Source organism: Mustela nigripes, chromosome 17 (assembly GCF_022355385.1).
Source record: "Mustela nigripes isolate SB6536 chromosome 17, MUSNIG.SB6536, whole genome shotgun sequence".
Classification (NCBI taxonomy): Eukaryota; Metazoa; Chordata; class Mammalia; order Carnivora; family Mustelidae; genus Mustela; species Mustela nigripes.
In genome coordinates, this window is record NC_081573.1 from 25,791,194 (window position 1) to 25,815,233 (window position 24,040).

General features: G+C 41.9%; 1 protein-coding gene across 1 annotated transcript in view; it reads right to left on the reverse strand.

Moving 5' to 3' along the window:
* The window catches only part of SIAH1 (siah E3 ubiquitin protein ligase 1), a 29,348-nt gene extending 13,704 nt beyond the window's left edge, over window positions 1-15,644 (reverse strand). Inside the window, exon 1 of the mRNA XM_059383467.1 lies at window positions 15,464-15,644. The gene's annotated coding sequence lies outside the window, so the exon portion shown is untranslated. The remainder of the gene's footprint in view (window positions 1-15,463) is intronic.
* Between the last annotated feature and the right edge of the window lie 8,396 nt (window positions 15,645-24,040).

Consider the following 24,040-nt stretch of genomic DNA (forward strand, 5'->3'; position numbering starts at 1 on the left):
TTCATTACGTGCTTTTGCATTTAATCTATTAAGATGCCACATGCCATGTAGCCTCTGGGAAACTCCAGTGTACTCTCCTGTCTCATTACTGTGAAAAACAGTTTTGACCCTCAAAGGGTCTTGAGAAGTCCCAGGATCCCTGAACCATTAAACTTTTGGTCCTGAACTTCTGCACTGAGAAACTCTGAGACTAGACCCTGTTTGTTTTGCTCACTCTTGTGTCTCCAGCACCTAGGACAGTACCCAGCCCAGACCAGGTACTCAAGTTATTTCTGGAAGGAATGACTAAATCAAGTAAACAGCATGAAGGACTCCAAGGAGAAGGAACAGGGTATGTATTCAAGCAGAACTCACTTATCCCTGATGCCCCTGCAAGTAGAATGAATTTACTGTTGATAAACACCTTAAAGAGAATTCACAACTGAAATTTAGAATTCACTTTAAAATAACTATAATCGGTGCTGATCTTTGACAAAGGAACAAAAGCAAAAGAGAAAAGACAGACTTTTCAATGAATTATGCTGGAACAACTCGATATCCACATACAAAAAAGATTAGAGACAGATCTCACACCCTTCACAAAAAAATTAGCTCAAAATGAATCACTGACCTCAGTGTAAAATCCCAGAAGATAATGGGAGAAAATCTAGATGACCTTGGGTTTAGCAAGGACTTTTCAAAAACACCACCAAACACCTGAACCAGGAAAGAAACAACTGATAAGTTGGACTTGATTAAAATTAAAAATGTCTGCCCTGCAAAAGATACTGTCATGAGAATGAGAAGGCAAACCACAGACTGGGAGAAAATATTTGCAAAAGACTTATCTGATAATGGACTGTTATCCAAAATATACAAAGAACTCTTGAAATTCAACAATAAAACTAACAACCCAACTTACACCTCAACAGACACCAGCCAAAGATATACAGACAACAAATGAGCATATGAAAAGGTGCTCCACAAATCTGTCATCAGGGAAATGCAAATTAAAACAAGATACCACTACACATCTTTTAGAATGACCAAAATCCAGAACACTGACACCACCAAATGCTGGTGGGCATGTGGAGCAACAGGAACGCTCACTCATTGCTGGTGGAAATGCAAAACGCTACAGTCACTATAAAAGATAGCCGGGCAGTTTCTTACAAAACCAAACATACTCTTACCATTAGATCTAGCAATCATGCTGCTCAGTATTTACCCAAAGGAGTTGAAAACATGTCCACACAAAAACCTAGATGGGTGTTTTTAAGCAGCTTCATTTGTAATTGCCAAAATTTGGAAGCAACTGAGATGCTGTCCTCTGGTAGGTTAAGTGGATAAATAAATTGGTACAACCAGACAGTGAGTCTTATTTAGCGCTAAAAAGAATTGAGCTACCAAGCCATGAAAAGACACAGAAGAACCTTCAATGAATATTACTAAGTGAAAGAAGCCAATCTGAAAGGGCTACATGCTATATGATTCCAATCATATGACATTCTGGAACAGGCAAAACTATGGAGACAGTAAAAAGATCAGAGCTTGCCCCCAGACGTTTGGGGAAGAGAGGAATGAATAGGTGAAGTACAGAGGACTTCCGGGGCAATGAAGCTGTTCTTCTGTACACTGTAATGGTGGATACATAACGTTCATCTTTCATTTGTCAGAACTCCTAACCCTAACACCAAGACTGAACCATAATGTAAAGCGTGGACTCTGGGTGATAACGAAGTACCAATGCAGGTACATCAAACTGTAACAAACAATGTGTCAATGCAGGTACAAACTGTAACAAACGTATGACTCTGATGGACAACTACTGATAATGGGGGAGCTATGCATGACCGGGTGGGGGCAGGGTGAATATGGGAAATCTCTGTACCTTCTGTTCAATTTTGCTACTGAATCTACAACTGCTCTAAAAAATAAATTCACCTAAGAAAAGAAGAAAACACTACATGGTGAAGTGAATCATTTGATTATCATAAACACAGTCTTGGAAAAAAAAAAAAACAGATGTACTTCCTACCAATTCTCTAAGTTTTCAAAATGTTTATGTTTATAACATCAGAGTTCCATAACTCACCAATTCCTAGACAGTAATTTCAATTTTTAGTGATGCACTATTGACAACATACCTGGAGAATGTGGCTATATACAGTGAAAAGAATTTGACTGGAATGAGAAGCTCAAACCTGAATTCCTACTTCAGCTCTTATTAAGTATTTTGATATTGAGCAAAATTACAATATCCTGGGCCTCAAATTTCTCATTTGTATGGGGCCCTAGGTGGCTCATTTGGTTAAGCAGCAATGATCTCAGTCTGCCTGTCCCTCCCCCTCTGCTCCTCTCCCTGCTGGTGCGCATAGGCCCTCTCTCTCAAGTAAGTAAATAAAATCCTTAAAAAAAAATTTCTAAAACTACCACAACACTGGACATCAATTAGCTGAGATCATATACATGGAAACATTTGATATATTAGTAGCCACACAATCACCTGGTGATGTTTACAGAGTCATACTAGGAACCCTGCAATTTATCACTAAATAAAAAAGACCTGGACTATACAGGATTTTACTGAAAACTGTTGTTTCAACCTACTGTGTTCATTTTCATGACCTCAATTTGGGATTCTATCTGAAGTCTGACAAAGATCGGAGTTTGCTGTGACTGAAGCTCCATAAACTGGGCACCTACCGACCTATAAAGAACTGTGCCAGCAGCTTCATACACACCATTTATGTAAGCCTCAGAAATTAGGCTGTAGCTCCACACTACAGATGAGGAAACTAAAGATCAAAAAAATTAAGAATAAGCACAGAGCCTGATTCCAGATTGTCTGCTTTGTCCCGAAGTCTCATTTCTTTCCAATAACCCTCACATACAGTATAATCTCCTATTGGCACTGAATATTTAACTTCTCATCCAGCACATCTTTTCAAATTATATACAAGTTGACCAAAAAGAAAATAAAACAAATAAAAAGAAAGAAAAGAAAAAAGAATTTCCCTAAATTCTTTAAATTAAATCTTTGGCCCTAGCAAGTAGTTGCTTTTTGAATTTTTTTGTATCAAAGTGGCAGAATCTGATAGTCTGAGTTTGTCATTAAACCATCAGACATTAAATCAAAGTATCAAGCAGTGAAGAGCAGAGAAATGCGAGTAAAAGAAGAGGATCAAGCAGGCTTTCTCAATCTTCTTATTTTACACCACACATTACTAAATAATGGAATTACTGGTAACACACTTGAACTTATCAAAACTTTATCACAATCATGATTACAACACAATCACTCCTGCAATATAACCAAATCTCAGTGTGTCCAATATTCACTTATTTGTATCCAAGTCTGAATACAATGGTTTATTACCAGGATTATGTTTTGTATTCTCTCAGGATGTAAAACTGTCACACAGTCCAGAAGATGTTTGTTTCCTCTTCTGCTCTATCTTGGCATTACTACCCAGTTCTATCTATGCTGTAACATACAATCCATTCAATTCCACATTCCATCTGGAAAATATAGCAGATACACACACACACAGGCCATAAATTTTTAATCAGATCAAAACTGGCAGTAACCCATGAAGAGTTGGTGACATTGCTTGGGAGACAGAACAAATTAATGAGGTAAAAAGTCATAATACATTATATGGTAGGTAGCTCTTTTACTAGTAAAAGAGTAGAAAAATAATGGAATTTATGAAAAAAAAATGCCATATTAAGTATTTGGCACCTTTTCAAATTAAGTATTTCATTGAAAATTATAATTTGTGTCTTCATAAGCATTATATTTGAAACTCCAGCCAAATCATTTCCAATATTTCAAATAAGGATGTAACACATGAACTAACTTAATACTCAAATTTTCCTCAAACTTAAAACAAAAAATAGAAGATTTTTCTCAAACTAAGATTCTGTTCTCGGGGGGGGGGGGGGGGGGGGAGGAGATAACCACATTTTTCTACAAAAATTGAATGTTTTATTTTCCTATGTTTAATAATCTAAAAACCAGTAGTGGCACTTTCTGAGTCATGTGACTCCATCTGGTAGCCAAATAATTGAATGCTCCCATTCGCATTTATGGTCACACTGGCTCCTCCCAAGTCAGTACTACAGTACTCTAATCATGAAGGACTAAAGACAAAAGCAGAAGGCCACCTCAAATGCAAATGATGCACTGGTATAAAGCAAAGCCCTAATGGCATCATGGTTTTCACTGAAGCATTTATACACTGGTAAGAAAATACAACATGTATGGTGACCATACCATACCGGCCAATTCTGGTATGTTTAACTCAAAAAGAAGAGCATAACAACAGACCACTGCATAACTCCATGTTGTTTCTCAAGACTTCAATTTAGCAGATAGTATCCAGTGCTTTAGTAAATCAGTATAATTCGAATTTCACCCTGATTCTGCAGTTTTGATTGTATTTAATGTGCAAGTTATGAACTGTCACCAACATCTAACAGAACTGACTCCTGTCTAATAAACTCCGTTCACTGTCCCCACACAGTTTTCCTAGCTCACCAGCTACTCCTCAGTTTCCTTTATGGATTGCTGCTCTTCTCCCCAACCTCTTGACACTAGGAGTTGTCCATGGTCCTCACTCCGTTGATCTCATTCAGTCTTAGTTTTTAAATTCCACCAACATCTCCAGCCCAGATTAAAAAAACAAACCAAAAAAAAACCCTCCAGATTTCTCTTAAACCCAAGATTTGTACATCCAACTTCCCAGGTATCCTGGGGGTGCAGGGATGGGGTCGGGGGTAGAGGCGAGCTGCTGAACAGAGCTGAACTCCTGGTCTTCCCCCATACGACTCAACCCCACCACCTTCCCTTCTCTTGATGGCCACTCCATCCCTCCAGTTACTCCGTTCAAAAGCCTTCAAAGTCATCCTTCCTTTTTTCATCCTTCTTTTTTCATAACTAAAACCACCAGGAAATCTTACTCTATCACCTTTAAACATATATCTAGAATCCAGCCGCCGCTCACACCACCTCTCTAAATACAATCAACATAGTTCAAGCCACCATTATCTCTCACCAACATTATTACAACAGCTTCTAAACAGCACCCCCTCCACTCCACTTCCATCCTTGTCTCCCAACCCCTACTCCAATATGTTCTGAGCACAGCAGTCAAAAAATCCAGTTAAAATTTATATCAGGTCATGTCACTCCTCTGCTCAATACCCTTCCTAGGCAACCCATATCCAAGTAACAGATACAATCTTGAACAACCTATATGGCCCTACACAAAATAATTACTCTCTGACTTTAGCTCCCACTTCTTTCCCTCTCACTCACTGCACTATCCTCCTGATTCCCTAAGACTAAGATGTTCCTTTGGACCTCTGCTTTAACATACTTTCCTCCTGAATGTCCTGATAACTAATTCTCTCACCTTTTTCTAATCTTTGCATGTATGCTACCTTCTCCATGATGCCCACCCTGCTCCCTCTATTTAAAAGTGACCAGCACTTTGCCCACTGACGCCACCATCATGCACTGCTAATCCTATCCATTCCACTACCCACTCTGTCTTCCCTTCTCCTCCCCCATTTCCGCTCTATTTTTTCCCCACAGAATGTATTACCTTCTATCAGGCTACACAATTTAATTATTATGCTTGCTGTTGTAGCAGCACTCCTCCTCCTCAACCTGGAAGGCAGGAATTTTTGTCAGGTTCAATGATGTATCCCAAATACTTAAAAATGCCTAGCACACACACAGGCTCAATAAATTATTTGTTGGGTGAACAAATAAATCAGAAAGGAAAAGAACTTTAGAGCAATAACATCCAAAGCTAGGTAAAACAGAGTGATGCTTTTTAAAATCCTCAAAGAGAACGATTACTATTCTAGAATTCTAAGTGCAATCGAAATTACCTAAAAATATTGAGGGCAGAATAATGATGCAAAGTCTCAAAACATTACTTCCCCTGGATATGTTTCAGGAAGCTCCTGGAGGACAAACCCTTCAAACATAATGGAACAAACCAAGAAAAAAGGCAACATGGGCTACAATTAAGTAAGAGTTAACCCACAAGAAAGGTAAAAGGAACACTGACAATGACAATTTTACACTAGTGGCAGAAGGCGACATGAAGCATCAAAGCACGGTGAACACGCAGACAAGTGTTAAGGAATGTGGGGTGGAATTAGCAGTAAGCACAGGGAACACAAAGCAAGACAAGCATTAACGTCAAGGAAAATTATACAAATTCCAATTAAACAGTACAAGGAAAAAAGTAACAACAGCTTACTATATGGCTCAAATTGTGAATAACTTTTACAATTATAATAATGCAAATACAAAATCATGATGTTACTAAATTAAGAAAGTATATAAATGGGAAGGTTAGTATATGTGATGGAGACAGAAAGACAAGTTAAATCCACAAAAGGAATTCAACAGATAAGGCCTAAAATTGAAATGTGTATTTAATAATAAAAGCATGTTAGAGACAAAGACGGTAAATACAAAAATAATCAACTCAGTAAAAACAGTTGCTGCTGGCAAAGGATACCTGGAGAGGACTAGAGGCTGGAGTTTTTCTTCAAAAACACCAACGTAATAGAGTATTTTATTTTGAATTAAATGTGCATGTAAAACTAGAGAAAAAGGAAAAAGCAGTTCAAAAACTTGGTATAAGAAATCACAAACTGCATGTATTGCTTAAGAAAGGACAGAAAATGGGGCGCCTGGGTGGCTCAGTGGGTTAAGCCGCTACCTTCGGCTCAGGTCATGATCTGAGTCCTGGGATGAGTCCTGCATCGGGCTCTCTGCTCAGCAGGGAGCCTGCTTCCTCCTCTCTGCCTGCTTGTGATCTCTCTCTGTCAAATAAATAAATAAAATCTTTAAAAAAAAAAAAAAAAGAAAGAAAGAAAGGACAGAAATTTCTTTTCAAAGATTGGATTCGAAGTATTGGCAAAGATGTGGGGAAAGAGACTTTCCTACACTGTTGGAAATGTCCACTGTAGAAGCTTCTAAGATTTGGCAGTTTGTTTCAAATTTTAAAGTGTGTATACTCTATGACCCAGCAATTTCTTCCAAGTCCCGCTTCTAACTTACAGTTGGCAAAGCTTTATGTATCCGGATGCCTACAGCAATCCTGTTTATCACAGCAAATAAACTGAAAATTCAAGTCCTATCTTAAGAGAGTGACTAAAATATATGGTCCATACAACAGAACACTATTCTGTCTTTATTTAAAAATAAGATGGGCTCATATATACTAATATAAGAATCAACCTTTTTAAATGAGTGGGTTAAAAAATAAAACCACATGATATCATAACCCTACTTACTTTAAAAGAAAAAAAACTGTTAAGTAAATACACCCCCTGATATGGCTGTTGTATGTTTGTATGTACCGTATAATGACAGAAAAGAAACTAAAGGCATACAAACTGCTGAATACGGTTTTTAAGGACTTAAAGCAAGGGATCAGAGAAGGAGAGAGGCGACTCAAATTTGGAACCAAAAATCACAGAGATCAGAGATGGGACCACTGAACTATAAGCACACAACGTATCAAAACTGCAGGATACAGACTATAAGCACAAACATCATCATTTAGAATTACACAGTTCAGGGGCTCCTGGGTAGCTCAGTCAGAGTTAAGCATCTGCCTTCAGCTCTGGTCATGATCCCAAGATCCTAGGATTGAGCTCCACATCAGGTTCCCTGCCTAGCAAGGAGCCTGCTTCTCCCTCTCTCCCACTGCTCGTGTTTTTCTTGCTTGCACTCTCAAAAAACAGAATCTTTTAAAAAAAAAAAAAAAAAAAAAGGAATTACACAGTTCAAATACGTAGTTAGTGGCAAGTGGTAATCATTTAACAGGCAAATACCTACAAGGATTTATATCAGATCAAAGAAATTTAAAGTCAGTCTTTAAAAAAAATAACACACATACACATAGACTAGAAACTATGCCAAAATGTCTACAATGGTTACTCTCCAATCATCAAATTATAAACAATCATGGGGAAAATAAGGTTGCATTTCTGTATGCATTCCTCAAATGTTCCATAAAACATACATATTATTTTGGTAACAAAAAAGGATTAGATTTCAGTACGTATTTTGTGTCACCATACTCTCCTGCTAATGAGCTGCTGGAGACTTCATACAAAAATTGAAACACTGAGAAATCAAGAGCTGATTTTCTCTACCTGCCTTGATGCTTTTTCTCTCAGTTTTTTTTTTTTTTTTTTTTTTTTTTGCTTAAAATGCCTCAAATATATGGGTACTAATAGGGGAAAAAATTTGAAACCACCCATTCATGTACAAATATCCATATATCTCATATACAGATTTTAGTTTATACTTTAAAAAATCATAAATTTAGCATTTTCAAAGTTAACTGTAAGACAAAACTTTTCAGATCACCTCGCCAAACAAAATCAAAAGAATACAGTCTACAGAGATCAATTCACAACTATCTGTTTTAAGACAACTGAAGATGTCCCTAACAAAGCTAAATCAGGGTTTTTCACATACACACACACACACACACACACACACACCTGAATTTTAACCAAACTCAAAGGGGCAGAAAGTAAAACACAAAGGAGAAAATAAAATAGCAAGAATTTTGAGAAGTTAGATTATTCCATTTACTTAAATCAATTATTGAAGTAATCTTTCCAAGGTAGTCTTTGAAAGAAGCTAGTATACACTAAATTTCTTTTTTTTTTTTTTAAGATTTTATTTATTTATTGAGAAAGTACAAGCAGGAGTGGCAGAGAGAGGGAGAAGCAGGCTCCCACTGAGCAGAGACCCTGGCATGGGACTCAAACCCAGGACCCTGGGATCATGACCTGAGCAGAAGGCAGATGCTTAACCTCTGCTTTACAGACTGAGCCACCCAGGCACCCCTACACTAAATTTTACTGCAGCTAAGTCTGTCAGAATGACAATAATAAATAACAGGACAGTGTAACACTTCCTATAAAATTCATGACTGCCATTAAAATTCTTCTAACTTTTTAAGAAAATACTTCTCTCTGGCAATATCTACTTTTAAAATAAAGATTATATGTCCAAAGCTTTTCCCTCAAACTTTCTCTTTCTCCTCCCCCGTGCTCCCCACACCCTCTGCTATTAAAAACAATCAGGGGATGCCTGGGTGGCTCAGTCAGTTAAGAGTCTGAGTCTGACCTCAGCTCAGGTCTTGACCTCAGGGTCCTGGGTTGGAGCCCTCCCTTGGTCCAGCTAGGTGCTCAATGGGAAGTCTACCTATCTCCCTCTCCCTCCGCCCCTCCCCCTGCTTGTGACCTTTCTCCCTGGTCTCTCAAATAAATAAATAAAATCTTAAAAACAAACAAAAACCACAAGTAAGTTCAACACGACTGGGCAATCTCAAACCTAATGAGAGGTCTTTGTCAGTTACCATCCTGGTCGCTTTGGCTCAAGCTTAGGAGAATAAACTGAACCAAAACAGACAATTTTATCTAATAATAATTCAGCTTAGAGTGCCTGAAGATTTACTAAAACAAAGCAAAAAACTAAAAGTAATTGGGACACACAGAAGCTGGTCACAATGGTGTGTTCTCTTCGTGAAAATTTATCAAGCTCTATGTTTACCTTTGAGCATTTTTTTCTATTTATGCTATACTTCAACAAAAAAATTTACATTTAGAAAGAAAAATACTATTGCTCTAGATAGTCTCCAAAATCTCCTGGAACAGTATCAGGCTTCCTCATTGGCTAATACATCACAACACCTCTCCCCCTCCTCTGCTCAGTTTCTTAATGTGTCTATTACATCTTTAACCAACCACAGTCTAGTATTCACTAACTATAAATACTTTCAACTGGTGGCTTCACCCATGCTTCCTTTAGAAAATACCACGAAAGGCATCAAATGCAGATTTACCACCTCCTTCCCTCCCTTCAGAATGAAGAAGGGACCGGCACTCACGGCTCTCTTCTCGCCTACTCACACTTCACAACCCTTCTATTATATTACCCTCTTTCTTACATAAATCCCTCCCTTTTTCTACCAGACCATCCCTCTAATAACCAAACATGCTCTAGTATTGTCCATCTGGCTTCTGGGAGACCACATCCCCCCTGTCTGGGAGACCACATCCTACCTCACTATCTCATTCTGGATGTCCCACAGATATCTCAAATCCAACATACCAGAACTTTCCATTTTACTGCTATCCTTCTGTCCCTATTCCCTCCTTCAGTCTTTCCCACCTTGGTAAACAGCACTATACTCCACACAGCTGCTCAAGCCAAAAACCACCTAATTCCTTCCTTCCTCACCTCTCACATCTAATCCACCAACAAGTCCTGTTAATTCTATCTCCAAAATATATCTTAAACCCATCCACTTTTCTTCATCTTCCCTGCCACCACCTTAATCCAGCTCATAATCCACTACTGCCTAATCAAAGAAATGGTCTTCTGACCAATCAATTCTCCAAACAAAAGCTAAAGCTATCTTAAAAGTTAAAAGTGAATTATGCTACTCCTTTAATTAAAACCTTCTGATAGCTTCTCAGTACCCTTAAAATAAAATTTACATTTCTTACATTGACTTCAGGATCTGATCCCTGGCTATCTCTCCCCATCACCCATTTATTCCAACAACACACTCTTCCCTTAACTTTTAGAACAGTAAGTACATGCTCATTCAAGCCTCAGGGCCTTCACCTCTGCTTCTCATTCACTCTGAAAGGTTCTCCCTTCACTCCTTCAAAGGGCTAGCTCTTTATCCTTTTATCATAGCTTAAAAGACAGTCCTTCAGACAGCAGGTCTCCACCCCACCTCCATTATTCCTTACTTCAGCACTTTTAACTCCTTTATAGCACAGATGGTTCCCAAGTTACAATGGCTTCACTTGTGATTTTTCCCTTTATGACGGTGCAAAAGCGATATGCTTTACTTTGAATTCTGAATTGTGAATTCGGAATTCTCAATCTTTTCCCAGGCCATCAATGCACAGTATGATACTCTCTCCCAATGCTGAGCAGCGGCAGCAAGCTACAACTCCCAGTCAGCCAGGCAATTCAGAGAGAAAACAACCAATACACTAATAATCACTGTTTTTCACTTTCAGTACAGTATTCAAGAAACTGCGTGAAATAGTCAACACTTATTATAAAATTGGCTTTGTGTTAGATGATTTTGCCCAACTGTAGGCTAATGTGTTTTTAGCATGTTTAAGGTAGGCGAGGCTAAGCTATGATGTTGTACTAATGCATTTTCAAACTACGATATTTTCAATTTACAAGGATTTAAAAAGAAACACAACCCCACAGTAAGTGGAGGAAGATCTGTATATATCACAATAGCTAATTCTGTTTATTTCCCTCACTAGAATGTAAATGGTAATATTTACAGAAATTAAGAAACTTAACTCTTTTTTTTTAATTATTTAAGCACTTTCTATGGATAGGAAAATGTGCTTTTAAAATACAAACAGTGTTCCACAAACATAATAAATAGTAAATGACAGAGCAAAGAGACACCTTCAGGTCTAATTCTTCAGAGTTCTGTCCCCTTCACCCCTGAACAATAATACTGCTACTCTAACATTAGAATAAGGGGAATGGGGCCAGCTGCAGCCTCACGAACTAATGAAAACTAAGGCTTGGAGAGTTTAAATAATCTGCCCAAAGTAGCACAAATAGATATTTGAGAGACTGAAGTACAATCATGAGCAAAGGCAGATTAGGTACAGAGACTATTCAAGAAACAAAGTCAGCTTGACTAGGCAGGACAAGAAAAAACGTTGGAGGATAAGGCTGGAGAACCACATTTTAAGGATAGTGTGAGGGTTATTAGTTTGTCAGTCATTCAATAAACATTTACTGAGCACCAAGTACATACCAGAAACAAAGCTAAACTCTAGACCAACAAGGGTGATTAAGACAAAGTCCTCATAAAGACTGTAGTCACAGAGATTGCCTCCCTAGTAAGGGGGGCAAAGCAGTACAGAAAAAATACAGTTCAGAGGGATACCTGTTAAGAGTGGGGTCCAGTGTGCTATAGGAATACAGAGATGACACCCAATTCAAGATGGGAAGTCCATCTTAGTGTCTCAGCTAAATGATGTCTAGGCTAAGATTATAGAGCTAAACTGAAAGAAAGAAAATATGGTGCACAGAGGCACTTGCAAGTACCTAACTGAAAATGCCTGTGTACTTACTCTCCATACCAAGGAACTCTGTACTTCATACTAAAGTTCTTGTAAATTGCCTACATTAGGAAGCTCCCTTCAACTACAATAGGAAGAACTGAAGGGAGGAGGCAGAGACCAAAGTAGACAGACCACTTAGAAGGCAGAAGACTTGAATGTAAATATGAAAATGACTGAGAGAGAAGCAATACAAGATTGAGACAACCAGATGGCAACAATATCAGGACCCGATGACCAACTGAAAATAGGGTCTAAGAGCCTTGCACAGTTGGAAATAATAAAGGTTTTAGTTTTTGACATGTGACTCTTTAATACCTTGGTATATAAAAGTGGGAAATACCTGAAGGAAAAGACACTGTCAAGAGAATGAGAAGACAAACCACAGACTTGGAGAAAATATTTGTAAAAGACTTATCTGATAAAGGACTCTTATCCAAAATATACAAATAACTCTTGAAACTCAACAATAAAACTAACAAACCAACTTAAACCTTAACAGACACCTAGTAGGTCAGGAAACAAGTATGTACTGAGTGTTAGACACTGAGGATATACGAATACAAAACACAATTCTTGCCCTTATGCATTAGATACTCTATAGCCATGGAAAACCAAGTAATTTTGAGTGCTTTAGAAAAAACCACTATTTAAAAGAAATGATTAAGGATCTTACTATTATAAAAGTGGAAAATTTATCCCCAGTTGCTTCTTGGAGGAAGGGAGCCAGAGAGAGTCGGGAAGTCTGAGGTTTTCATGTATTGGTTTTGTTTGTAGGGAGGATATATACCAAAAGTATTCAGAATTTGAACATTTACACAGTGTGTATGGAAATTCCTCAATTACAGCCAAAAGGCTGTAACATCTCTTTAAGCAAATAAAGAAAAACCTACAATCTTTGGAGACTGAATAAATCAACAGCTTTGAAACACAATTTAAGGGGTCACTTTGCAGTATTACTAAACTTACTATTGCTCTCATTATGTAAGACTTGTTTTCAAAACACTGTATATACAGAAAATGAAGTCCTAGTCTTCACATTATGTCATTGCTGTCATAGCTAGATATCTTCTTTATGACTCCAATTAGTTTAAGCCTAATTATAATAGTCTTTAAATTACAGATATTAAAGAATACTGCTCTACATCAATTTTATAAGAACTTTGCAAAGCTCAGAAAGAACAGATATTAGGCTAAAGTGAATTAAATATCTGAATTTGTAGTCTGTGGAATACTTACCATGAAAAGTTCCGTATCTATTAATTATACCATACTTCAGTTTAAAATATTAATAAGTGTTGCTAAATTATGCTGGAAAGATGCCAACAGGGGGCATTTGAACCAATTCTATACCTAAAGGAAAGATTTTGGCAAAGCAAACTTTAAGGCTGCAACTAACCATTTCAGATCACAAGTTTCTGTAATTTCCAGAATGAAAAATTACACAATTTGTATAATCCACTTTAAGTCTCAAAGTCTACTTGTCATCAACCTCTCCTCAAATCAATACCCTCTCCTCCACAATTTGAGCCAGTATCTCCCTGATAAAATTACCAGACCATTACATTTATCACACTACACTTTGCTCTATCCTTATATGTCCAAAAGAGGTGGTAACACCACAGACACCTAACACTCAAAGGGATTCATGGTTCAACTTTTCCAGGTTAGTTAACGCCAAGTGCTTGGAAGCTAATTGATCCATAAATGTAAAAGTGCTAAAAGGAAACTTCATTTAATCACTTTGGTTTTTAAATTCCAGACCAAGCAAAACCTATTCAAATCCTTTACTATATAAATTTCCAAATGCCATGATCTCAAAAGTGCCTGTTCGTTTATCATCTAAACCTCTTATTTTCATTCTGTACAACTAACAAAATGCAGTAAAAGAAAAACCCAAGCACTAACGACGTACCACGTGATTTCACATATTCTGGTCTATGAACTTCCAACGTATCCATCATGCCAAGATAAACTCCTACCATGTTTCTTAATAATAACAGTCCTAGCAGCAAACATTTATTAAGCCCTTACACGGGCCTGCCACTGCTCCAAGTCCTTCATCTATTATCATCTCATCAGTTCTCCCAACAATCCTAGGAGGTAGGGACTGTGATTACACCCATTTTGCAGATAAGGAAAATGAAGCACTGAGAGTTTAAGCATCTTGCCCAAGGTCACAAACCGGTGTGGCAGGAGGGACTTCAGAGTCCGGCTCCCAACATTCAACTGCTGAAAAGAGTTAACAATTTACCCTTGACAGCCGCTTATCTGGAAATGGTAAATGTTCAACTGCTAGAACTGGCAGTCGAATCGCTGCCCTATATCCAAGCTCATGGCTTCTGTGACTTTGACAAATCGGCTACACAATGTGATCTTTCCCAACACACAAACTGGGACTTCTTTCGATGTCAGAACAAACAAATTCTGAATCTTTCCAGGAATGGGGAAAGAAAAACCTACGCAGCACTGTGGTCCAGGTTACCCACATTCCTAAGTTATATCTCAGAGACTCGAAAAGGCCCCCAAACTACCTGACAAATGACGCCTAGGAAAACCAAGGTTTACAATAAAAAGCTGGGGCTTCCCTGGCAAGCCGTGCACGCGATCTCCTCGCTAACGACATAAACAAGGGAGGAGGCTGATTCTTCCCACGGCACAATGAAGGCTCAGGCCGGGAGCGGGAGCAGGAACGCAGCGCCATCAGAGACCGCCGCTCCCGGGGTCGCGGGCAGGCAGAGGAGGCCAAGGACGGCCAAGTCGCCCCGGCCGGGGCCCCGGGCCCCGGGCGGCGCGGGGAAGGGCTGGAGAGAAGGGCCGGCCACTGCCCGCACTCAGCTGACCTCCGCCATGTTGGCCGCACTCCCCGGGACCCTTCACAACAAAGGCCGGCACCCGGGCTCGGGGAGCGCCCTACGCCTCACTCGGCCGGGCCCGCCTCCCGGGCGCGCGGGGGCCGGGCCGGGCGGCCAGGAGGCCCTTCCCCGCCCTCGCCCGGCTGCGCGGGGCCGACCCCCGCCGCCGGCCTGCCGGGCCCGGGGCGCCGGGGGCGGGGGCGAAGGCGAGCCGGCTCGCGACGGCGGGCAGGGCTGAGCAAGGGAGGGGAGGGGCGGGGGGCGGCGCTCGACCCGGCGGCCGAGCTCCGGCCGAGACAAAGGCGCCCGGCGCCGGGGGCTGCCCGCGCCCCCGCCCGGGCGGCGCGACCCGGCTCCGCCGCCCTTCCCGCCCGCCGCCATTACCGGGCCTGAGCGTCCTCCTCCCGGAGAGCCCCTCGCGGCCGGCTCCTCCCTTCAGGCCGGGTCCCACTTACCTGTAGGCGGAGAGCGCGCCTCGGACCCCGGTCCTGGCTCAAACGCGCTCCGTCGCCGCCGCCAACCCCCGCCACTGCGGGCAGCGCCACCGCCTCTTGCCCGTGCCGGCACCGACAGTATACCCTGGGCCGCCGCCGCCGCCGCCGCCGCTCGAGAGCGCGCCCCGCAACGGCCGCCCCGGCTCCCCCCTGGCCGCCGCCGCCGCCGCCGCCGCCGTCGTTTCGCGCGTCCTCGAGCCCGCCGCGCGCCCCCGCTAAATACCACACACTGCGGCGGCCGCCATGAGGAGGCGCGGCCCCGCGCGCCGGCAGCCAGAAGGGGGCGGGGCTTCCCGCGGGTGCGCAAGCGCAGAGTCGCTCACCCGGTTGGCCGCGACCCGCGCGGGCATCGCGGTGCGGGTGTCGGGGGGTGGCGGTTGGGGCTTCGGCTCCTCGGTTACGGTTGCTGCGACTAACAGCTTGCGCCCAACAAACGCGAGCACGTCACGTTCTTGCCCGCAACCGTCCCCGCCCGGGAGAAACTGGCGCTTCCTGCCGCGTCAGAGAACTGTGGTCGCGCGCCCCCCGCGGGGCATTGTTCCGCCGCCCAAGGGGGTCGTCCTGTGCCCCCGCCTTCTATTTACGGCTGGTCAGGTCTGGTTTGCTGGTTTCACACGGCGCCTCCACCGGCCCTTCCCAACTACACTCTTTCCCAAAGGGAAAGAAACCGGCTGCGGCGGCCGCCGACCGGGACCCCACCCCTAAATGAGAAGTGCAAGCCCCTCCCTGAGGTTTGAGCCGCTCTTCAGCGAAAGTGGGACGAGTTTCAACGGCTTATTTTAGCTGACAAGTGGGTAGTAGGAAAAGCACGCCTTTACCCCCTGTGTCCTCACTCGTCTGGAAGTCTCACGCATGGGATTCTGCGTTTCTTTTTCAATAAAAAATAAAAGTATCATTCATAGTTCTTTGATGGGTGAAACGTCTGTATCTGAGCAAAGGCCAGTGTCTGAGGCGTTTACAAACTGGATTTCCATGTAAAAGCCTCCGTAAAAATACTACTCTCTGTAAAAACTTGAAAGGTACTTTTTACATAAGATATTAGAAATCATCCTGGGAGTAGTCTTTCCATTATCTCAAAACTATTCACCAATAGGAACGTCTTTTGGCTAGTAAGTTTTTATGTAAGCACTCTACTGAGAACACACTCAAAAGTTTGAGCTCCAAAGCCAAAGACCCAAAGTTATTTTAGGCGCTGATGCAAGCTGCTAATTTCTGGCTTCTCAACAAATTTGTGCGGTGTTGTGTGTTAATACTCCTACTTCTCAGCCTAATATTTTGCTGATTGTGGCTGCTGTCTTCCTCCGCAACCATTAGCACAATTCAGTGTTTCTTGAGGTTGGGAAAGTAAAAAGACCACACGTGTTCTTAACTGCAAGCTATACTACTAAGATACTAATAACAAGGTGGTCCCCAAAGCCCAAGTCAGAGGAACTTGGGTGAGTTATGTACAGTTGTTGGTGTTATCCATTCCTTCAACAGTAAATATTTACATAGAGATTCTAATATGTTCTGTTATACACTGCGCTTGGACATGCACGCAGCTTTCCCACTCAGGGAGACATTCACTTACCTATTTTTCATTCCTTTCTCCAATGCCAGGCATAGGAGACACTAATCCTGTATTCAGAGTAAAAGAAAAAAAAAAAAGTAAAAAGTAAAAAAAAAGATAAAGGTGCCTGATGCCAAGAAGGTATATAACTGGCCAGATAAATAATAGAGGGTAGGTGACTGAGAAAGAACCAAAGTTTTAGAAGAAATGAACCAAGTTAATTTCTTGCCTAAGTGGAAGACTTGAATGAAAGCGAAAACATTTCAGAGGAAAGCCTTGCAGGGTAAGAAGGCTGCCCAGTTGTAGGAACTGAAAACCAATCTCTGCTGTAGGTTTTTTCTCTTGGGGGGAACAGGGAAGGGTCTGAGGGCGCACAAGGCATGGGAATGTGGTACTGACGATGATGAAGTCGAAGAGGTGCAGACAGAGGTGGGCTTTGTGGGCCAAGGTATCCAAATTATGTAATGGACAATACTTCTGGGGCTGGTGAGGCCAAGCAAGGATTCACTGGGGATAAAGTTGGAACTGTGCCTTGGCGTAGGGCTAAGAGTTGTCCAGACGAAGATGGAAAGGCTTTTCAAGCTGTGGTATAACATACATGAAGTCACAATCACAAAAGAGAATGTCCGAGACTGAATGTGATAGGGAGGTAGGCTTGGCTAAGGAGATTGGCCAAAATGAGCAAAGGCTGACCAGGGAGAAGACTTCTGATTAGGCAAGAAATGAAGGCCTGAACCAAAAGGAGGCAAAGAGCATGCTGAGGAGGGTTTTGGAGAGACAGTTGGATCTGGAGTGAAATCAGTTGGAATTAGGAAGAATAGGATATGAAGACAAGCAAAGAGCTGAGGAATCACGTCTTTCCAGGATTAGGTTCTAAACCCACCCATAAAGAAAAATTTAAGTGAATCAAAATAACCCTTAAAAATCCTTTGAATTGCCCATAATTGACAGTCAACATTATCTGTTTATACAATCCCATACCAGGTATGAACATATAAATACCCAACAGTACTTGCACAAAATATAATTTTGCAATATTCCTAATTACATTATTTAAACTGCAGTTTTCTCTCGCATATTTTTTGGTGGCTGGGGGTGTTATAAGGTCAACAAAGTTCAGTTTCTCTCCACTTCAGGGGTAACTTTTCCATTTTCATAGGTGATGCATTGGAAATAGTCATGTGGCCTATACTGGGTTGTAAAGTCAACTTTCTCGCTCTAAGGGAGAAGAGCAACACTGGACTATTGCTCCCCAGAACTTCTGGGCCTCTACAAACAGTGCAACAGGCATTAGCAAAGAAAGCCTGCCAATATGACAAAGTTCCAAACACCCTGCTTTGCCAGAATCAGCCTTTTGGCTCCCTCACATCCCTATCCCTTCTCTTATCCAGCAGCATTTGTCCATCTGAAAATAACAGAGTCTCACCTGGCCCACTGCTGACAGGAGGGAAGTCACCTTATTAGCTGGTGGATTCTTTTAAGCTGCAGGGCTTCCCAGGACAAAGTGTTCCCTGGAGACACCACATACCAATCTCCAAGTGTCGAAGGTTTTACATCAGCCACTCAGAAGCAACTTCTGCCCCTGGAATTCTCACACTTGTCTTCCTTGGTGCTGGCTCTCAGCTAGCAGAGTCAAAATTACTTCTTCCTTCTCCTGCTTCCTGCTTATGCAAAACTAATCTCATTTGATTAATTTCATCTCCACTAATCTTAACCAGATTTAGGAAGGGTTCAATCTGATTAGTTCATTCCTATTGGAGGTATGAATGGAGGCTAACTGGGGCAGGCACATCACTACTATAAATGTTAAACATTTGAAGGAAAACAGCCTAGTTGTGAAGTAATTAGGCATCCGTTTCTGGATATAAAGACAGCTCTACTTCCAGGACAGTTAATCTGTAGAAAAGCGTTTGTTAAACTGTAAAGCCAACCCCAATAGTGCTCTACGTGATGATATTTTGGGATGAGGGCTGGATATTTTCAGGCCATACGGGGAAAATATTTCAGGGTAGGGACCTTCCTATCACCCTGAAATCACATCAATGACAATTCCATCTACTCCAATGGGACATAAAGTGCTAGTCCTGTAGCTGACCCCTCCCTCGTGAGTGTTCTGGTGAAAGCAAGCAACTTGAATTTCCTCTTTCCTACTTAGGAATACAGCAGATACTGATGACACATCGGTACTTTGGGATCTTGTATGAACTCATAGAAACTTGATATTGAACATAGGTCAGATCCCAACTCACTGGCATCTCCTCAATGACAACTCGTCTTTTCGCCATGCCTGGTGAGATTCTGCCCAAGAGATGAAGTAGGAGCAGGTGGAGTAAGTAGAATGTGTTTTGACTCCCTGCATTGGTCCATGGTTTTTAACAATTGAATCACATTCAAAATTCGATATCATTATTTCCTTCACATGGGAATTCTCTAAAAATACACACATACACACACATTCCTCCTCACTGCACACTCTCTTATGTGGCTATTTTAAAACTGTTCCATGAATTAAAAGTACTCAGACACACCTGTCTAGCCAAATCTTTGGGCACAACAGTGTATTTAATTTAAGAAACATGAATTCAAGGGTGCCTGGGTGGCTCAGTCATTAAGCATCTGCCTTTGGAGGGGGTCATGATCTCAGCATCCTGGGATTTAGCCCTGAATCGGGCTCCCTGCTCAGCAGGGAGCCTGCTTCTCCCTCTCCAGTTCCCCCATGGCTGTGTTCCCTCTCTCACTATCTTTCTCTGTCAAATAAATAAATTCTTAAAAAAAGAAAACATGAATTCAGGGGCATCTGGGTAGCTCAGATGATTGAGTGACCGACTCTTGACTTTAGCTCAGGTTGTGATGTTGGGGTCGTTGGATCAAGCCCCGCTTCATGCTCTGTGCCCAGCATGGAGTCTGCTTGAGATTCTCTCTCTCTCACTCTCTCTGCCCCTCCCCCACACTCTAAAAAATAAAACTCTAAAAAATTTAAAAAAGTAAAACACAACATGAATTCAAGGGGTACCTGGGTGGCTCAGTTGGTTCAGTGTCACTTTTGATTTCAGCTCAAGTCATGATCTCAGGGTTGTGAGATTGAGCCCCACCCTTAAGACCACTTAAGATTCTCACTCTCCCTCTGCCCCTCCTCTCTCTCTGTCTTTCCCTCTCTAAAAAAGAAAGAAAAAGAAACAAAGAAAAAAGAAATACGAATTCAAATTATATATTCAACTTGCATATATTTTATATTGTTATATATTATATATATCAGATATACTCCATCTCATCCCTCCAGTACAATGTAAAGCTATAGCAACTTTCCAAACTTTCCAAATGCTTCCAGAAGCTCAAAGCTTTAGGCTCACTTAGCATAACCTTCCCTCTCCCCAGTCATCAGTCCCCTTTTCCCAAAACATAAATCCTGCCTTTGTTTAGTCCTTGTCCTGCTGCTGCTCTCTCTAATTAGTAGATTTCCGAATAGGTCTCTGCAATCCCTGAATTTTTGGAAGGCCCATATTTCAAATTTCTCTTCCATCAAGACTCTACTAGTTCACTGAGTCATTTGATGAATGTGTTAGTGCCACTCAAGGCACACACACTGTCCTCTAAATAGTCAAAACAAATTGTCCTTTGCATGGAATATCCCAGATAACATTGTCAAAGTTGGCAAAACTAGCTTAAGATAGTAACGATGTTTTCAAGCGTCTAATGTCAATATCGTTGTTTTACAATACACCAGTTCACAAGACCAAACCTGTCACTCATGGATCACTGATGGGCTGTTTGTTTCCAGGTGATCATAGATATCTCCTGCCCAGGAAACTACTGCTAACCACTCTAATTGTAGACCATCAGTACTCATTTATCATTCGGCTTAGAGGGATACCTCTGAGGACATTAGCTTTTCCTTCCAAATCTGGCTCTAGTGCTATCCAAACGGAGAACCTTTCTTGGCCGGAAACTGGGAGGTACTCCCTCCCCAGATAGATTCCTATCAGCTTCGCAAAGGAAAGCACGTCCCCAACATGTCAGACATGCCTGAAAGAGAGCAGAAACAATGTTTCCTTTATCAGACACACCTGTTGCCAGTCATTCACTGTCTGGGGTTAGGGAATGTATTAAACAGCATCCAAGACAAATTCTGCCAAATACGATGGAGAAGAAATTGGAGACACAGAACGAACATCCAAAAAGGTGAGTGGGACTAACTGTAGGAAGTTCTCAAAAGCTGAAATAGTCAGAAAATGCATTAGCCCACAACTCTTTTCTCCTTGAATTTAATCTGTTTCGTCAGGAAGAAGATGACATGCTAGACACTAAATTTTGCAAGAAGCTAGAAAAATCATGTAGGCTTTTTATGCACCTGGTGGTCTGTGGGAGTAGGTGGTGTGAACAACAATTACTTTCCAAATGTCAGCCTTAAATCAATGAAATGCCATTAGTAGTCTCAGTGCTTTGGGTCCAGTCCCTGCCCACCCTCGCTCCTTCTCCCCACCCTCCACAATACACACATTGTCATTTCCAAGTATCCAAATATTTCCTTTAGAATCATCAGGAAGTAGCCTTTTTAAAAAATTATATGTTGAGCTCCTGTTATGTGCTAAGGAGTACACTATGCCTTTGGAAGCCAGGGGCGTGACACCCCTATGTCCCCATCAAGGTCTAGCACAGTGCCTGGCACAAAAAGAGCCCTCAAAATTTTTGTTAAGCAAATAAAGAAATATGAGACAAGGACAATGTCTAAAAAATGCTGGCTGCCGGGGCCTGGGTGGCTCAGTTAGTTGAGTGCCTGCCTTTGGGCTCAGGTCATGATCCCAGGGTCCTGGGATGGATTCCTAAATCAGGCTTCCAGCTCAGCAAAGAGTCTGCTTCTCCCTCTCTGTCTACCCCTCCCTCTGCTCATGCTCTCTCTCACATAAATAAATAAAAGCTTTAAAAACAACAACAACAAAAACCTCTGGCTGCCTACAGAATCTATTTACTGTTTTTCTTGTCCATGTTTTCACTCATTGTTAGCAGACATCTTTTCCTTCTTTCTTGGAAGAACTAACATTTATTGAACTCCTGACATGCTAAAATGTACAGGTTACTTCATTTACAACTAAGAGTATGTATGAAGGGTACATTTTCAGGATGAGGAAACAGAAACTCAGGAGAAGGTAAGTAATTTTTCCCGGGGCAGTGGGGTGAAAGTTAGCATCCAGGTCCTCAGGGCTCCAAAGCCTTTGGTCTGTGCCTGTGTGTTTCAACTGAGTTAGCTGATCTCTAGGGGTTTATACATGAATTCTTTTTAGATTCAGGATTCTCCTTTAATAATTTTAGAGTTAATAAGAATATATGTTATATTATCTAGACAACTACTTACAACTATCTATGTTAGTTAAAAAATTAAGGCCTGGGTGCACCTGGGTGGCTCAGTGGGTTAAAGCCTCTGCCTTCGGCTCGGGCCATGATCTCAGGGTTCTGGGTCCCCAAACACCCACAAGCTAATCTCCAGAACCCTGACTGTGTCCCCTTTAGGACAAAAGGGACTCTGCAGGTAGGGGTTGAGTTGAGGATCTTGAGATGCAATTATCCTTGACTGTCCCAGTGGATCCAGTATAATCACAAGGGTCTTTACACAGGAAAGAGGCAAGCAGAAGAGTCAGAGAGAAGGACATGTGAGGACAGAAACAGAGATCAGGGTGGTGCTGGGAAAGAGCCCGGAGCCAGGAAATGCCAGGTGGCCTCCAGAAAGCTGAAAAGGCAGTAGAACAGATTCTCCCCTGGAGCCTCCAGAAGGAACCAGCCCTGCCGACACCTTGGCGTGAGCCCAGTGAAACTGATTTTAGACTTTTGACCTCAAAAACTGGAAGAAGATCCATTTGTGTTGTTTGAAGCCATTGACTTTACAATCATTTGCTACAACAGCACTAGGAAGCTCGTACAGACACAAAAGGAAGTGTAAGCCCTCAGTCGATAAAGATGGAAAGAGAAGTGAGAGCCCACGGAGGACGGCGCCCTTTCAAACATCACAGAACATCTGGAAACAAAGCAAAAAATGTCCCTGGGCCAATCTGCCAACAAAGTGAAGGCAGAAGAATGTCTGCCTGGTTTAGTCATGTTGAAATGGAAGAGGCCATCAAAGCTGCGTGTTTGCATGCATAGCCTTTTTGGCCCTCGAGAAAGAGCGAATGCCTGTCTGCTAATATTTTAGTGAGACTGGCCCCACACATCCAAACAACTGATTCTTCGTAACTGTCTCTTTGGTGGCCAATAAGAAATAGCTTCTTGCAGTTCTTCTCTTAATCAACAGAAACGCTGATAAACCCAGCTGACTTTCCAGCACGTGAGATGTGCGTTCATAGACACATTTTTCCTCTTTCTCGTTCTTTCTTTTAATAAAAATGTGGCTCTCAAAGACACCCAGAGAAGAGCACCCAGGCTTACAACATCACCGCTTTAATGAGCCAAGAATTCTATTTTTTCCCTATTACACAGAACAATAATTCTTAACAGCTTAAACTTTCAAAGCACTTCACAAGCATTTAATTAATCCTCTCCACTGCCAAAGAGAAGGAAACTGATATTCATAGTATCTCATCCTGACACCCTTTAATTTGGCAAGACTTCCGCTGGCTTTGAAAAAGTGTCTGTACCACGAAGGTTATTTGGGCCACTGTTGCTTAATCGGTCCTTCTTACCTAATGAAACCTGCTAATCGGAGCGGTTTAAATTGCCATCTCATCAGGGCTAGATGGGGCAGGGGTGGGGGCTGCTCGGAACCTGGAGAGAAATGGCAGTGATTCCCTCAGAGAAATGACAAAGCTCATCTGTGCCGAACCTGCGAGATGGGGCTCGTGATTAAGGCCGATTGCCATTTGCTTCAGAGCCTGATTCACTCCGTGGAACTGGGGCACGATGTGTATCGTGAGGCCCTTCTCAGACCTCTCTTGAGGCCCAGAGGGAACCAGAGGCTGAATTTCACTGTGTTCTTTGCTCAGCCTCTGGGATGCGTGGGAAGC